Source organism: Lutra lutra, chromosome 7 (assembly GCF_902655055.1).
Source record: "Lutra lutra chromosome 7, mLutLut1.2, whole genome shotgun sequence".
Lineage (NCBI taxonomy): Eukaryota > Metazoa > Chordata > Mammalia > Carnivora > Mustelidae > Lutra > Lutra lutra.
Window position 1 is genome coordinate 143,094,031 of NC_062284.1, and position 18,755 is coordinate 143,112,785.

Sequence of the window (18,755 nt, forward strand, 5' to 3'; positions counted from 1 at the left end):
TGGAGGTCACAATTCCAGACTCCAGGTTATATTACAGAGTGGTAGTAATTAAAACAGTATGGTACTGGAATAAAAATAGACACATAGCTCAGTTAGATAGAACAGAAAACCCAGAAATAAGCCCACAATTATATGGTCAATTAATCTTCGACAAAGCAGGAAAGAATATCCCATGGGAAAAAGACCGTCTCCTCAACAAATGGTGTTGGTAAAATTGGATAGCCACATGCAGAAGAATGAAACTGGACCATTTCCTTACACCACACGCAAAAATAGACTCAAAATGGATGAAAGACCTACGTGTGAGACCTGAAACTATAAAAATTCATGAAAAGAACACAGGCAATGATCTCTCTGACATCAGCTGAAGCAACATTTTTCTAGATTTGTCTCCTGAGGCAAAGGAAATAAAAGCCAAAATAAATTATTGGGACTACATCAGAAAAAGAGCTTCTGCACAGTGAAGGAAACAATCAACGAAACCTAAAAGGCAACTGACAGAATGGGAAGAGATATTTGCAAATGACATATCTGAGAAAGGGTTAGTAACCAAAATACATAAAGAACAGACACAACTCCACATCCAAAAAAACAAATAATCCATTTAAAAATGGGCAGAACACAGGAACAGACATTTGTCCAAACAAGACATCCAGCTGCCCAACAGATACATGAAAAGATGCTCAATATCACTCATCATCCAGGAAATGCAATTCAAAACCACAGTGAGATCCCACCTCATGCCAGTCAGAACAGCTGAAATCAACAACACAGGAAACAGCAGGTGTCAGGGAGGACGTGGACAAAGGGGACCCCTCTCGCACCATGGCGGGAACGCAAGCTGGGGCAGCCACACTGGAGAGCAGTCTGGACGTTCCTCAAAAAGGTAAAAATAGAGCTACCCTATGACCCAGCAATCACACTACTGGGTATTCACCCCAGCATACCAAAAAACCCCACTAATTCAAAGGGATACATGTACCCTTATGCTTATAGCAGCCTTATTTATAATCGCCAAATTATGGAAGTCGCCCAAGTGTCTGTGGATAGATGAATGGATAGAGAAAAGGTGTGTATCTATAATGGAATACTATTCAGCCATAAAAAGGAAGGAAATCCTGGCATTTGCAGTGACATGAATGGCACTCGAGAGTATTATGCTAAACAAGATGTCAGTCAGAGAACGACAAATACCATATGCTCTCGGTCGTGTGTGGAATTTGAGAAACAAAGGAGTAAAGAAAAAAACACACACACAGAGAAAGAAACAAACCAATTAACAGACTCTTCACTGGAGAGAACACACTGATGGACACCAGAGGGGAGAAGGGAGCTCTGGTGGAAATTTAGAGGATGGGGGTGCCTTATTGTGCAATTACCATAATGAAAACAAAAACATAAAATGAGGGAGTGAGCCCAGCTGTTCAGGATGATGAAAACGTGCGGATTGCCATCTTTGCCAACGTGCTGGGTGTGTCCCTCTTCCTGCTCGTCCTTCTCTGTCACCGTGAGGCCAGCAACAACCACAAGAAGCAGGAGGAAAAGTAGGCGCTTTCCCCACCCCAGGATTGTGGTACATGATCTGAGGTGAGACGGCAGGTGTGAAGGGGCTTCACGTTCCCCTCTGTCCCTCTACCCAAGACAGTCAAAGTGGCTGCACTTGATTCTTCCAGACAATTTTATTTCCTCGGAGTCTTCCTTAACCCTCTGAGGCAAGAAGTTGCCACTGAGTAGGACCAGGACAGGGGCTTTCTTTTCTACTCCCTCCCCCCAGTATAAAAATATAGATATGTTTTTTGTGGATTTCCCCCACCAAAAAAAGAAATAAAAAAATAAAACGATGAAGAAAGAAAAAATAAATAAAATTTAAAAAAAGAAACGTAGTGGTGACTAGATTATCCTTAGGACTCTGTATTAATTCTATAATATTCTTTGGTTTTGTTTGTTTGTTTGTTTTGTTTTGAGAGAGAGAGAATGAGCCAAGGTAAGAGGGACAAAGGGAGAGGGAGAGAGAGAATCTTAAGCAGACTCCATACTGAGGGCAGAGCCTGACTTGGGACTTGATTTCATGACCTTGAGATCATGACCTGAGCCAGAATCAAGAGCCAGGCGCTCAACAGACTGAGCCACCCAGGTGCCCCTCTAGTGTTCTTGATATTTAAAAAAAATTTTTATTTATATGACAGAGAAAGAGATCATAAGTAGGCAGAGATGCAGGCAGAGACAGGGGGAAGCAGGCTCCCCACTGAGCAGAGAGCCCAATGCGGGACTCAATCTCAGGACCCTGAGATCATGACCTGAGCCGAAGGAGGAGGCTTAACCTGGGGAGCCACTCAGGCACCCCTCTTCTTGATATTTTTAAAGAAGTATATTCGTCACAGAAATTTAGTTAACATCTTAGAACTGAGTATGTATATATGTTGCTTAGATAAATGCAATCACTGTGAATACCTATGTGATCTGGGATTTTGTTTTTATTTTGAAATGGGAGCTTTTTCATTTATAAGTTCATTAAAAGCTAAAAACCATTTCTGTGTCAGAAAACAAAAAGTCTTCTGGAAAAAAAATTACGTTTAAATTCTATTGTAGTCTATTATGAGTGTAATAGGATTATGTCCAAAGAAAGCCTGTACCTACCTTCTTGTAAAAATACCTCATTGCTGAGGTGCCTGGGGGGCTCAGTCATTAAATTTCTGCCTTTGGCTCAGGTCATGATTCCAGAGTCCTGAGATTGAGCCCTGGGTCGGGCTCCCTGCTCAAAGGGAGGCCTACCTCTCCCTCTCCCTCTGCTGCTCTCCCTGCATATGCTCTCTTTCTCTCTCAAATAAATAAATAAAATCTTTAAAAAAATTCCTCCTTGCTAACCACGCTCATCATCCTCTGGGCTCCCAGCCCGTCCCTGTCTTCGCTGGAGCAGGGTCCAGCCCCCACGGCGCCGGCTGCTGACCGGGGGCGGGGGCTGGGGGCTGGGGTGCCCGCGGCAATTTCTTAAAACGAGACAGCAAGGACGTTTGTGGCACCGACGGGCTCTTCCTTTCACGAAGGATTTCTCAGGAGCAGGCGACGCTGCTGGGCAGCATCTGACCCACGGGAGAACTTCTTCCGAAACGGGAGTCGGTCCTCCCCAGCCTGCCGCTGCGTTGTGACTCCGTGTGCGGGACAGTCTAGGTCCCTTGTCCTCTGAGCCGCCCGCACGGCCTCTCCCCCGGGAGCAGTCTCCGTGTCAGGAACGCACCTTCTCTGCTCGCCCACAAGACGCCTCGCCGCCGCCTTTCAAGAGTGATCGGGAGACTGTGGCCGTTCAGTCCCGTCTTCTGGCCCCACTCCTGGCTCTGGTTCTCTCGCTGTTTCCACCACATCGGCAGGGACTCCCCCCACTCAAGGCTCGGACCCTCACCGTCACCCACGAGGGCTGGAATCCACTTCCTCCGAACCCCTGTGGATAGTCTGACTCTTCCCACACGTCATGGATCTTCTTGACGGCATCTGGAACGGAGAATCCTTTTCGGGATGTTTCCATCGACTTTGCCCTGATCCATCAGAGGAATCACTATTATGGCAGCTACAGCCTTAGGACAGGCATTTCTTGATAATAAGACTTAAAAATCAAAGTGATTCCTTGATCCGTAGGCTGGCTGTCGTGGCAGCCGGCGTGAACACAACATTAATCTCATCATCCATCTCTGTCCAGGCTCTTGGGTGACCAGGTGCCCTGCCAGTGAACAGTAATGTTTGCTGGACTTTTTATTTTTTTTTTAATTTTTTTAGATTTTATTTATTCATTTGACAGACAGAGATCACAAGTAGGCAGAGGGGCAGGCAGAGAGAGAGGGGGAAGCAGTCTCCCCGCTGAGCTGAGAGCCCTATGAGGGGCTCGATCCCAGGACCCGGAGATCATGACCCGAGCCGAAGGCAGAGGCTTAACCCACTGAGCCACCCAGGTGCCCCTTTGTTGGACTTTTTAAAAAAAGATTTTATTTATTTATTTGAGAGAAAAAGCATATGCAGGGGGAGCAGGAGAAGTAGATCCTGCTGAGCAGAGAGCCCAATGTGGGGCTCGATCCCAGGATCCTGGGATCACGACCTGAGCCAAAAGCAGAGGCTTAACCGACTGGGGTACCCAGGTGCCCCCGAGCAGTAGTTTTGGCAGGAGATCTCTTGTTTTCTGAGCAGCAGGTCTCAACAGCGGGCTGGAAATACTCAGTAAACCGTGTCATCGGGGCTTTGTGGTTCCGCTCGTGGAGCGTAGGCAGAGTAGAGGCAGGAGGACTGTGGGGCCCAGATGTCCAGGAGGGTGAGTGAGCGCGGTCATCAGCTGCGTCATCGCTAACAGGAGGCTCAGCCCGGACTCAGAAGCTTAGAGGACAGGCACTGGGCTCGCCTCTCCGGCTGCAGAAGTCCTAGAAGGCCCCTGCATGGCTCGCTCTTCGGGAGAACGTGCTCGGCCTCTCCATCGGCACGGCGGGCGCCCCTCGCACGGGTCGTGACGGAGCCGGCTGCTGCCTTAAGCCTGAGCCCACCTGTGCCGCCTCCAGTCTTTCCCGGTGCAGGCTCGTCCCCTCTCCGCCTCCAGGGGACCGAAGAGTCAGGCCTGGCTCTGGACCAGGCTTTCGCGGGAGGGAATGTCGTGGCGGCCGGTTTGATCTCTCTGGACCACTCAGCCTTTCTCCGATCGGCGCGAAGGCCGTCTCGCTTTCTTATCCCTGTGCTCGCTGGAGTGGCACTTTTAATTTCCTTCGAGAACTTTTCCTTTGCATTCACGGCCAGGCTCACTGTCTGATGTCAGAGGCCAAGCTGTCGGCCTCTCCTGCCTTCCACTTGCCTTCTCTCCGCACTCACTTCCAGCTTTGATGTAAAGCGAGAGACACGGCGGCTCTTCCTTTCACCGGACACCACATAGCGACCCCCGCAGGCTTATCTAACTGGCCGAATTCCAACATTGTTGTGTCTCAGAGACCAGGGAGACCCAAGGAGAGGGGGAGGGAGGGGGAATGGCTGGTGGGGGGAGCCGTCAGGACACACACGACATTGATGAAGTTCATGGTCTTCCGTGGGTGTGGTTCGCCGCGGCCGGAAGCCATTGCAACAGGAACACCGAAGATCACGGCTCACAGATGACCGTAATGGCCCAAACAATGAGTAAAGTTTTGAAATGTTGGGAGAACTACCAAAGTGTGACCCAGAGACACGTACTGAGCAAGTGTGGTTGGACGGAATCCGCAAACCACGGTAGAGCCAAGGGCAGACAGACGCCGTGTACCTGTGTCACCCAGGAGCAAGACGACTACATCGCCCCGGGGTTTCTATTCTTCCTTCTTCGAGCACTGCCTCAACTCTTCCTAGACACGCTGCTCCAAGCGACATTCCCGCCGACAGTGCCCAGGAACCCCTCCTCTCCAGGCCCTTGCCAACACTTGTTATCTCTTGTCTTTTGATAATGTGTGCTAAGTACTTGAAATGCACAACCTTTTTTTTTTTTTTTTTAAAGATTTCATTTATTTATTTGACAGACAGAGATCACCAGCAGGCAGAGGCGGGGGGCGGGGAGCAGGCTCCACGCTGAGCAGAGAGCCTGATGTGGGGTTCCATCCCAGGACCCCGAGACCATGACCTGAGCTGAAGGCAGAGACTTAACCCACCGAGCCACCCAGGTGCCTGAAATGCACAATCTTAAGCAGTTTGCTCAACAACGTACGGGGGAGATAGGATTCTAGGATAGATGCCCTCAGCAATTGTCAGAATCCCCATATTTGTCCTCTGAGCACCGGAGTGAGGTCTCTTACGGTGGGAAAGGCCAGCTGGAAGTCACTAGCACTGCCTCTATCTATGAAAATAGTACACCCAAAGTATGAAAATAGTACTGTCCTACTGGGGGTTGCAGAGATCTGTGCTAACATCAAGGTCTTGACGGACGCAGGAGTGGTGACTCCTACAATACGCTCTTTCAACTTACCCACTGGGTCTGAGAAGAAAATAGGTCCTGGAGGATGGCAGGAAATCACTGTGAGCTCAATCAGTTGGTGGCTCCCATTTGCCACCACCTCCCATTGGCTCACCATTCATGGTGAAGCAAATCAGCACATGCCTGGACACCTGGTTTTCAGGTATTTAGTTGGTGAATGTGGTTTTTTTTCTGTGCCTGTTAGTTAAGACCAACAAACCAGTTGCTTTCAATGTATCAGCTTTCCAGCCATGTCATAATCTTCCTGGGGACTTTGCTTGCCTTTCCCTTACCAGGCCATCATGCTGATGCTTGACATTGATGATATTCCGCTGATCGGACCTGGTGAATAGGATACACTGGTAAAACCCTTGCATGCCAGAGGGTGGAAATAAATTCCACAAGAATTCAGAGGCCATCTGCCTCGGTGAAAATTCTGGGAGTTCAGGAATTTGGGGACATGTTGAAATATTCTTTCCAAGGCAAAGGTCATGTTGCTTCATCTGTTACCTCCGATCTATAGGAAAGAAACACAAGTTCTAATGGAACTCTGAATTTTGGAGGCAACATAGACCTCATCTGGGCCTTCTCTTCTGACTGCTTTATTGAGTGACCTGAAGATCTGCCGGTTTGAGTGGGGTCTGGAACGAGAGAAGGTTCTACAACAGGTCCAGGCTGCCTTCCAAGCTGTTCTGCCTCTTGGGCCCCATGATCCAGCAGGGCCAGTGGTGCTCAAAGCATCCGCAGCAGAGGGGCTGTTAGGAGCCTCTCATAGGTGAATCATGGTGCAGAACATTAGAATTCTGGAGCCAATTCTTGCCATCCTCTGTGGATAACTATTTTCCCTTTTTTAAGAAATATTTCGTTTATCTACTAGAGAAAGAGAGAGAGAGAGAGAGCACAGAGGGAGAGGAAGAAGCAGACTTCCCACCAAGCAGGGACCCTGACGCAGGACTTGATCTTAGGACCCTGGGATCATGATCTGAGCCAAAGGCAGAAGCTTAACTGACTGAGTCACCCAAGGGCCCCTAACTATTTTCCATTTGAGAGTAGTTGAGAAACAATTTTTGACTTGCTATTGGGCTTTCATAGAGATTGAAGTCTTGACCATGGGCCACCAAATTACCCTGTGATCTGAGCTACCCATTGTGGGTAAAGTGTACTCTGACCCAGAAAGCCTGAAATTTGGCTGTGCACAGCAGTACTCCGCCATCAAAGGGAAGCGGTGTGTAGAAGTTCAGTTTCAAGCAAGGCATTAAAGCAAAATTAGGTTGCCCGAGGAAGTGACCCAGATATTCATCGCCCCTGTTCTTTGATATTATCACCTTCTCTCTATCAATCCGTATTTATGGCCTCTTGGGGAGTTCCCATGAACTCCCAGGTAAGTGAGGAAGAAAATTTTCCATTTGGGCTTATAGATGGTTCTCAGGATATGCAGGTACCATCTAAAATTGAATAGCTACGATACGGAGAACTTGCCTTGGGACAGCCCCGAAGACCAGCGATAAGGGGACCTCCTACCAATGGGCAGAATTTCGGTTGTTCCTTTTGTCTAGAAGGAGAGATGGCCAGAGACACAGGTCTCTAATGATTGATGGACTCTGGCTAATGGGTTGGGCTCTGGCTAATTGTTTGGCTGGGTGGTCAGAGAACTGGAAGGAATACAATTGAAAAATTGGTGACGAGAACCTCTGAGGAAGAAGGAAGTGGGTAGACCCTTCTAATTCAGTACGGAGTGTGAAGACATTTGTATCTCACGTGAATGGTCACTAAGGTCATTGAAGGGTGACCTCGGCGCAGGAAGAGTTGATTATCCAGGTAGACAAGATGACCTTTTTGGTAGATATTAGTTTTCCTTCTCAGACACTCTTGTTGTTTTTCACAGGCGCAGGAACCAAACAGCCGTGTGGGAAGAGATGTAGGGTACGCACGGACTCATCACTTACTTCTAGCCTCTGAGGCCAGTCATCGGTAGGCACCGCTGAGTGCCCAATTTGTCAATAGTGGAAACCAACCAGGTCCGGACATGGCTCCATCCCCGGGGGCTCATCCAAATACCTGGAGGTAGATTGATGACACTGGGCCCCTCCCCTCAGGGAAGGGGGCAGCTCTCTGTCCTTCCTGGAATAGACATTTACCCTGCCTACGAACCTGCCTTCCCTGCCCTCTCAGTGCCTCTGCCAAAACGAACATGGATGGATTTACAGAATGCTTCCGTCATTGACACAACAATGATTCTATTGAGCGGGTGGTTGAGACCGCCATCTGGCCACTCCACCTCCCTGCGGTGCTGAATCAACAAGCAAAGAAGGGGGCCACTGTACTGGCTGGCGGCATTGATGCTGACGATCAAGGAGCAATTGGACTGCAAGTACACGCTGGGGGTAAGGAGAATTGTGTCTGGAATGCAGACGTTCTCCCTGGTGCTTCCTATTCCGCCCATGTGCCGTGAGCAAACTCAGTGACGTGCGTTAACACCCCAGAGCAGGTAGAACTTCCATTAGCCCCAGCGCTCGTGTATAAACGTCTGGACTGTTCTGCGAGGCAGAGAAGCACGACTAGCCGAGCCATTTGCTAAAGGTGAAGGGAATGGGAAAAGGATACTGGAAGAAAGAAATTACAAATACCAGCTACAACTACGTAAACAGCTGCAGAAATGGTGACTGCGATAATTAGGAAATTTATTCCTTATTTTGTATATTAAAAATTTTTATATATGGAGCCCCTGGGTGGCTCAGTGGGTTAAAGCCTCTGCCTTCAGCTCAGGTCATGATCCCAGGGTCCTGGGATCGAGCCCCACATCGGGCTCTCTGCTCAGTGGGGAGCCTGCTTCCCCCCTCTCTCTCTGCCTGCCTCTCTGCCTGCTTGTGCTCTTTCTCTCTGTGTCAAAAAAAAATCCTTAAAAAATAAAATAAAATAAATTTTATATACAATTTGGAACTATATTTTTGAATATATATGTACAGATGTGCCAAATATTTTATTCCTCTGATTCTCTCCCTTCCTTACCATCTAGCATAAGACGTGGCAATAATAGTTAACTTTCTATCTCAGTATTTTGGCCACAGGATTTAAAAGGAGTATGGACATGGGGCTCCTAAGTGATGTTGTCGGTTCAGTGCTCTTGGTTTCAGCTCAAGTCATGATCTCAGGGTTGTGAAATCAAGCCCTGCATTAGGCTCTCCGCTCAGCGTGGAGTCTGCTTGGGATGCTCTGTCCCTCTGCCATGCCCTCAACCCCTGCTTTCTCTTGCTAAAATAAATAAATAAATCTTAAAAAAAAAAAAAGAGAGAGAGAGTGAGAGTATGGTGTTCCTTCAGTCCCCAGACTCCTGGCCAGGTGTGTGTGTTTGGTTTGGTGACAAAGGATCTAGGACTCTGGGGGACACTCTTATCACCAGCTTTGGAGGCTGCAGGACTGGCCCGGGCCTTCTTGTCCTTGTGAAGCCCAGGCTTGCTCTTGGTCTCCCCGATCACATCGACCTCACCCTCCCAACTCTCTGCCTTGTGCTCTTCCAATGCAGTATCAGAGGAGCTTACCAGCCCCCTGTGCCGCGCAAGGTCAAATCCCCTGCAGCAGATTTCTTTCTCTCTGCCCCTCTCCCTGACTAGTTCAACTTCTCTGATGGAGCCCCAGTGAGTACAGCTCCTGAGCTCTGGCTCTCGACTGCTGTATGACCCCAGCCTGCCATCTGAGTGGGCATCAAGGAAGACCAGCACAACAAAACATGTGTGAAAGGGACTGTCTGCATTCATTTTGGCAATGCGTCCTAGGCACCTGGAAACAAGGTGCCCAGCACTGATACTGAGCCTGTATCCCACTCAGTCCATGATCTGAAGTTGTTTCCAGCTCAGGCCTTGTAAACACCACATGTCAGCAGAGGTGATTGTCAGTCTCAGAGGTCACGGTCTTGTGCAATCATGATTTTAGACAGGAGTGTCCAAAAAAGTTTAACAACCCATTCATAGAACAGTTGCCCTCATTTTTTACAGCTGTCCTTCAGGCTTTCATCTGGTTTTGGTGTTTTGGCCACCGTCCTCTCCCTCCCCGTGGCTGGGAGGATTGAGAGGAGGGAATCGGTTCATAAACGCTGTGCTTATTCAGTATGATTGACTCAAGACGGTGCAGTGTCAGCTGTTGGAGTTCAGGCGCCCCAGACGTCTGCTCCAAGTGGAGATGTGTGTACCAGAGATTCGTTGAGAAATGTCCTCAAGATCAGCAACTCTGTGGGGGGTGGGCAAGGAACCAGGAGCGGACAGTGGGCTAGGCCGAGTTGTCCTGCAGTTGCAAAGTCTTCAGGCAATGGTGTGTGGACCTTTGGCACCTTTCAGAGCTGTCTTGCCTCAGGGGAAGGGGGCTAGACCTTTGTACATCTGTATTAACCAGTCGCTGGATGTGGATTGCCCGAGGGAGGGGATTTTGACCTTGGGCAAGGAGGTTCTCTTCAGTCAAGGGCACTGGGAGAAGTGAGGGGCAGGGACTCCGTGGAGAGCTCTCAGCTATCAACATACCCAGCAGTGGGGGAAATGGACATTTCAGTCCCAAATGGTGTCCAATACAGTAGAGCTCCAGGGCCACTTGATTCCACTTGCTTCACATAACTGTTTCTGAGAGTAACTCCTCCAGGACTCTAAGAGCCTCTTTTCCTGGGAAACCTCCCAAGAGAAACAGTGAAATGAACCGACCGCCCTGTAGTTACAGCTGACCTTGAGGCCGCCATGGATACTCATTGTCTCCCACTTCTCTGACCCACCTGAGGTTTCTCTCATCGTCATCAATGGTCTAGGTGGCTTACAGGTGGGGAGACAGGACCTCACCTTGCTCGCCTTGTCCTGCTCAGGCCATGCCTGATGCACGTGTCCATTTACCAGTGCATTGGACAACACAGTGCCCAGGAATAACCCAGGTGCCCTGTATGTTTCTTCCTGTTCCCATCATTTAATTGAAACCCCATCTCCTCCTGCCAGAATGGTTACTCTTCCTTGACTACTGGTCTCTGCACGAAGGGCCTGAAATGACCGGCCAGTTGAATGGGGGAAGGGGTGAGCGGACGGCCTCAGCAAAGCTCCCGTCACAAAGCAGTGGTAACATTGGACAATATCGTCAAAACCGACCATCTCAGAACTCTGGAAATTAACCAAAGGCACATAACAAATCGAAAGACATTTCTTCAAGAAAAGGTACGAAACTTTGTTGACAATGATGGAATTTGTGCCATTTCAACATGAGGCTGCTCCCGTCTCCTTTTGCCCACATGGACACGGAAGCCTGCCGACCAGCAGTCTCAAGGCTGCCGGAGAGCATTGATCTAATTTGGAGCTCCAGAGAAAAGCCCCTTGTCCAGGGGCTCCGTCAAAAACAATTGTCGTCTCTCTGGCAAACAATCAAGGAAGGCCAATATCATGGCTGCCTGAGGCTGTAATACTGATTTGGGAAAGTGACAGACTCGCCAAAAATTTAAAAGAGAGATCTGAGGAGTGGGATAGCTATAGGGTATAGCTTTGATGAAAGTCTCACAGATTCCTGGGCATCTGGAAGGCTGTGCACATGTGCACACTCGGGGAAGATGGGAGAAGGCCTGGTCCGCTCCCCCCGACCCCTGGCTGACCACGGGGCCCTGCACAAGCAGGCAGCAAAAGGCCGGACTTTGAACCTCTGCCTCACCACACCGAAGGGTGAAATCTTACTGGCTCGGGGTGTTTAAGCAAAACCTTGACCAGCTGCTGGCTGACTCCTAAGCTATCGTTATCCAGGGTCAGCTTCTAGGGAGCTGGAAATAACAACAGAGCCAAGAATTTTAAAAAGCATAGATGTTAGTCTTTACACCCTGGGGAGGGGATAGACTCTAAGTAATCTGTCCAGGGAAGTCGCTCAACAGACTGATCAACGCAGCAACAACCCCTAGAGGAGGCAAATCAGGATCCAGATTTGTTCCGTTATCCAGAATGTCCACTTTCCGACAGAAATTGTGACGCACGATGAAACAGAAATGCGTTACCTCACACAGGAAAGAGGCAGTCCCTAGAAACTGTCTCTGAGGAATCCTAGGTGCTGGGCTTGGTGGACAGAGACTCAAAACATGTTCAAAGATCTACAGGAAATCATTTTTAAAGAATTAAAGAAAAGTACAGTAACATTGACTCATCCGTTACAGAACACCAAGACAGAGGGGCGAAGCATAACAGAAACCAAATAGAAACACTGGAGCCGAGACGTATAAGAACCGAAATGAAAACTTCATGGGAGGGGCTCAGTGGCAGGTGTGAGCTGGGAGAAGGCTCAGCAAATCTGAAGATAAAGCAACAGAAAGCCATCTGGCCTAAAGAGCAGAAAGAAAAAAGAATGAGTAAAATGAACAGAACTTCAAGATCTCATGAGAACCTCATGAAAGGCCTGGCAATTTTTTTTTTTTGAAGAAATAATCACTGAAATTTTTTCCAGTTTGATTTTAAAGGCCAGTCAGTATATTGCATACAATAAGCTCAGCAAACTCCAGTAGAAGAAACAACACAGTCCACACCACACACATCACAAAAATTGGGCTACGGCGCGTATCATTGCAGACAAAGTCTTGAGACAAACAGCAACAAAATTATCCTTCCCATACAGGAAAACCACATTCACATTCTCTTCAGAAACAGTGGAGGTCAGGGGCACCTGGGTGGCTCAGTTGGTGAAACATCTTCCTTGGCTTGGGTCATGATCCCAGGGTCCTGGGATCAAGCCCCAAGTCAGGCTCCCTGCTTCTCCCTCTGCTCCTCCCCTCACTCATTCTCTCTCTCAAATAAATAAACAAAATCTTAAAAAAAAAAAAAAGAAAAAGAAAGAAACAGTGGAGGCCAGAAGGGAGTAGGATGACACAGTCAAGGCGCCAAAAGCAAAAACAGCCAAGAATTTTATATCCAGCACAATTATCCTCAAACACGAAGGCAAAATAAAGACATTCCCAGATAAGCAAAGACTGAAGAATTTATTACCAGCAGTCCTGCCACCCAGAAAATACTAAAGGAGGTCCTTTAGGATAAAAAGACATGACACCAGATGGTAATTTGAATCTGCATGAAGAAACAAGGAGCGCCTATACAGGCAATCATGTAGACACATATAAAAGGTATTATGAGGGGCGCCTGGGTGGCTCAGTCGTTAAGCGTCTGCTTTCGGTTCAGGTCACAATCCCAGAGTCCTGGGATCGAGCCCCACTTTGCAGGAAGCCTGCTTCTCCCTCTCCCATTCCCCCTGCTTGTGATCCCTCTCTCACTGTCTTTTTCCCTGTCAAATAAATAAATAAAATCTATAAGAAAAAAATAGAAACAAATAAAAGATATTATGAGTATATTTTACTCTTTCCTTAATTGACATGAAACACAAGTTATAAAATGATAATTACAGGGACACCTGGATGGCTCAGTTGGTTAAGCAGCTGCCTTCGGCTCAGGTCATGATCCCGGCGTCCTGGGATCGAGTCCCACATGGGGCTCCTTGCTCTGCAGGGAGCCTGCTTCTCCCTCTTCCACTCCTCCTGCTTTTGCTGTTTCTCTCACTTTAGAATAAATAAGTAAAATCTTAATAAAATAAAATATAGTTAGGGGCACCTGGGTGGCTCAGTAGGTTGAGCCTCTGCCTTCGGCTCGGGTCATGATCTCAGGGTCCTAGGATCAAGCCCCGCGTGGGGTTCTCTGCTTGGCAGGGAGTCTGCTTCCCCACCCGCCCCATCTGCCTCTCTGCCTACTTGTGATCTCTGCCGAATGAATCAATAAAATCTTAAAAAACAAACAAACAAACAAACAAACAAATAAATAAATAAATAAAATATAGTTAAAAGAAAGGGATGACAGTAGTACGCCAGAAGATATTTAATGTAAAAGAATGAAGTAACAGAAGAACAAAACAGACCTATAGAAAACAGCAAAATGGCAGAACCATACCAGTAAGTACATTCCACATAATAAAACAGGCAAAAAGCAGATATTGTCCGGCTATAAAAACGAAAACAAAAACAAAACCAGGATCCAACTTCATGTTTTCAAAATAGGTAGACACTTTAGCTTCAAAGATACAAAAGGTTGAAAGTAAAAATATAGAAAAATTACACCAAGAAAACTATAAGAAAATTGGGGTGGCTATATTTATTTTTTAAATTTTATTTTATTTTATTTAAATTCAATTAACGCACAGCAGAGAGTATAGAGGTAGAGCTCAGTGATTAATCAGTCTTGTAAAACACCCAGCGCTCATTTCATCATGTGTCCTCCTTAATGCCCATCACCCAGCCACCCCGTCCCCGTGCCCCTCTCCCCTCCGGCAACCCTCAGTTTGTTTCCTGTGATTAAGAGTCTGTTAGGTTTGTCTCCTTCTCTGATTTCGTCTTATTTTATTTTGGGGGGTGGCTATATTAATATCAGAAAAATTGACTTTTAAGACAAAAAAAGTTACGACAAAGAAGGGACATTCTATAATGATGAAAGTATCAGTGATTCAAGAGGACAGAACAATCCTAGTCTTCTATGTGCTTCTGAAGAGAGTTTTAAAACACACAAAATGCAAGTGAAGATACAGGTAGAGGCAACAGGTGAGGCCCCCTTGCAGTGGGAGGCTTCAGCATCCCTTCCAGTAATCCTGGGGAGAAGCAGACAGAAGGTCAGCGAGGACATAGACCGGGTTGGGGGGGGCCACGCCTTTCTCAAGTGCACGAGCCATAGTCTCTCAAACCATCTTCTAGGCCACAACACATGTCACAGTGAATTTTTAAAAACTGACATCATACAAAGTATATTCTCCAATTACAACAAAATTAAATTAGAAAACAACAGAAGGAACTTTGGGAAATATATAGAATTTTGAACTGAATGAAAACAAAATCACAACCTACCCAAATCTGCTGGATGCCCTTGAAGGAGACAGCTTTGAAACGCCCATATGAGGAAAAAAGAAAGATCTTGGCAGATCAGTGATCTGATCTTTTGCCCCCAAGAAGCTGGAACAGGGGATGCCTGCGTGGCTCAGTTGGTTAAGCATCTGCCTTCAGCTCAGGTCATGATCCCAGGGTCGTGGGATCGAGCCCCACGTCTGGCTCCCTGCTCAGTGGGGAGCCTGCTTCTCCCTCTCCCTCTGCCTCTTCCCCGCTGCTGGTGCACGCACACGCTCCCTCTCAAATAAATAAAATCTTAAAACAAAATAAAACAAAAACCAAAGAAGAAGCTGGAACAAGAAGCATGACCCAAATCCAAGGTGAGCGGAAAGAAAGAAAGAGTGAAAATCAGAATGGGCATAAAAACTGCAGGAAAGAGATAAACAGCAGAGAAAACCTATGAAGGCAGAAGTTTGTTCTACAAAAAGACCAACAAAAGAGACAAGTCTGGCTCCCTTGGTCCAGAAAACATGAGCAAATGCACAGATCATTAAAATCACGGCCGGCAGAAGAAGGGGGTCTGACCCCCCAGAGTACCCAGCGATTACAAGGGATATTACCAACTCTCTGCCAAGCGGTAGGGCAACTGAGGCGGTGGGTGCATTCCTAAAATGAAATAAAACAAAACAAAACCCACAAATCACCAAAGTTCACTGGAGAAAAAATAGGAGATCTGACTATGCCTATAATAAGAAAAGAAATTAATTAGTAATTTAAAGTCTTCCCACGAAGAAAATCCCAGGGCCAGATAGGCTCACTGTGAATTCTACCAAAAGCTTATTTTCTTTTAAATATTTTATTTATTTATTTGCTAGAGGGAGAGAGAGCATGAGAGTGACCTGGGGAGGGGCAGAGGGAGCAAGAGAATCTGTGGCTGACCCCCCGCAGAGCCTGACGGCGGGGGGGTGGTGGTGGTGGTGGTGGTGGTGGTGGTGGTGGTGGTGGTGGTGGTGTGGAGCTTGATCTGGGGGGGAGGGGGGGTGGAGCTTGATCTCACGACCCAGAGATCATGATCTGACTTGAAACCAAGAGTAGCACAGTCAAGCGACTGAGCCACCCAGGGGCCCCCTCTACCAAATGTTTACATTTTTAAAAACATTTTATTTATTTATTTGAGAGAGAAAAAGAGCACAAGCAGGAAGGAGGGTCAGAGGGAGAGGGAGAAGCTGACTCCCTGCTGAGCTGGGAGCCCGATGTGGGGCTCGATCCCAGGACCCCGGAATCACAACCTGAGCCGAAGACAGACGTTCAACCAACTAAGCCATCCAGGTGCCCCTCTACCAAATTTTTTTTAAAAGATTTTATTTATTTATTTGACAGGCAGAGATCACAAGTAGGCAGAGAGGCAGGCAGAGAGAGAGAGGGGGAAGCAGGCTCCCTGCTGAGCAGGGAGCCCGTTTCGGGGCTCGATCCCAGGACCCTGAGATCATGACCTGAGCCGAAGGCAGAGGTTTTAACCCACTGAGCCACCCAGGCGCCCTCTACCAAATGTTTAAAGAAGAAATAGCGTCAGGGGTGCCTGGCCGGCTCAGTTGGAGGAGTATGCGACTTTTGATTTAGGGGTCGTGAGTTTCAAGCGCCACATGATGACTTAAAAATAAAATCTTAAAAAAAAAAAATAGAAGAAATAACATCCATATTCCCTGAACTCTTCCAGAAAATAGAGGAGGAAGGAACACTTCTCAACACATTTTTTGAGGTCTGTATTACCTTGGTACCAAAGCCAGACAGAGGCATTACAAGAAAATAAAATTACAGACCAAAATCCCTCCTGAGTATAGGCGCAAACATCCTCAGCAAAATATTGGGGAAGTGAATTCAGCAACATATAAAAAGGATTACACACTGCGACCAAGTCAGATTTATCCCAGGAATGAAAGGCTGGATTAGCATCCAAAACTCAATTAATGTAATGTGCCAGATGAATAGAATAAGGAACAAAACCCACACGACCATCTCAGTAAGATACAGAAAAAGCATTTAGCAAAATTCAACATGCATTGATGATAAACAAACCAACAAAGTAGATGGGAACCTATCAGCCTGATAAGGGGATCGACCCAAATCTTATACCCAAGGTCACACTTTCCGACAAGGCAGAGGTTCTCACTCCTGCCACTTCTACTCGGCATGTGCGCCCGAAGTCTCGGACGGTACGACCAGATATAGAAAAGAAACCGAAGACATCCAGGTTGCAGCAGAGGCAATAAAATTGTCTTTATTCCAGATGACATGTCCTCCCGGCTGTCGGCAAAGAAGGCTACATCGACAGCCTGAAGGACTCCACGAAAATTCTATTATAATTAATAAACACATTCAGCAAGGATATAGGATACAAGATCCACATACGAAAATCAATTGTGTTTCTCTATACTGGCGGTGAACAAACTAAAAATGAAATTAAGAAAAACAATTCTGCTCGGTAGCATCAAGAAGAATAAAATACTTGGGAATAAATTTCATATAAGAAGTGAAAGATCCGTACACCGAAAACTGCAGAACATTGCTGAGGGAAATGAAAGGATACCTGGATAAACGGAGACATTCTGTGCTCGCGGATTAGAAGACCCATACTGCTCGGGTGGCAAAGTGATCTATAGCGTCCGCACCGTCTTTATCAAAATCCCAGAAGGTTTTTTCACAGAAATTGACAAGCTGATCTCAAAATTTATAAGGGGATTAAAAAAAAAAAAAAGAACAGAAAAGCAAAACCAGTTTTGGGGGAAAAAAAAAAGAAGAAGAAGAATGCCATAGGAGGACTTTCACTTTCTAATTCTGAAACTTACTTGAAAGCTTTGGAGATGGAAACGGTACTAAACCAGTTTAAGGACACGGGGACCAATGGAACAGAACCAAGAGCCCAGTGACTAGTCCTCTCATTTACAGTTGATTGACTTTTGGTGAAGATGCCAAGTCCATTCAGGGGCACCTGGGGGGCTCAGTGGGTTAAGCCTCTGCCTTCGGCTCAGGTCATGATCTCAGGGTCCTGGGATCAAGCCCCGCATCGGGCTCTCTGCTCGGCGGGGAGCCTGCTTCCCCCCCACTCTCCGCCTGCCTCTATCCCTACTTGTGACCTCTCTCTCTCTATCAAATAAATAAATAAAATCTTAAAAAAAAAAAAGACGCCAAGTTCATTCAATGGGGGAAGGACAGGCTTTCAACGGAGGGTGCTGAACCATCGGAGAGCCACACGTAAAAAGTTGGACCCAGATCTTCACACTACATACGAAAATTAACTCAAGATCGACCACAGACCTAAAGCTGTAAAAACCTGGGGTGCCTGCCTGGCTCCATCAGAAGAGCGTGGGACTCTTGATATCAGGGTCATGAGTTCGAGCCCCATGCTGGGTGTAGAGATGACCTAAAAAAAACAAAAAAACTCAAAGTTCTAAAAGCTTCAGAGGAACACATCGTAGAAAATCTTGATAACCTAGATGCAGCATCACAGGCGCAATCTATAAAAGAAACAATTGATACATGGAGCCTCATCAAAATTAAAAACGTGTACACTTCAGAAAACATCATTAGGAAAATAAAAAGACAAGCCATGGAGTGGGAGAAAATATTTGCAAATCATAGACCCGATAAAAGGACTTGTATCAGAATATAGAGAGAACTCAACAAGAAGACAAACATCCAATTAAAAAATGGGCAGAAGATTTGAATAGACGTTTCACCAGAGGAAATAAACAAATGGCTAATAAGCACTTGAAAAGATGCTCAACATCATTAGTCATTAGGGAAACACAAATTAAAAGCACAATAAGATCGCACTTCACACACACTAGAATGGCTATAATTAAAAAGATAGACAATAACAAATGTTAGTCGCAACGAGCACAAATGGGCCCCCTTGTACACGGCTGGTAGAAATGCAAAATGGCGCAACTACTTTGGAAAGTGGGG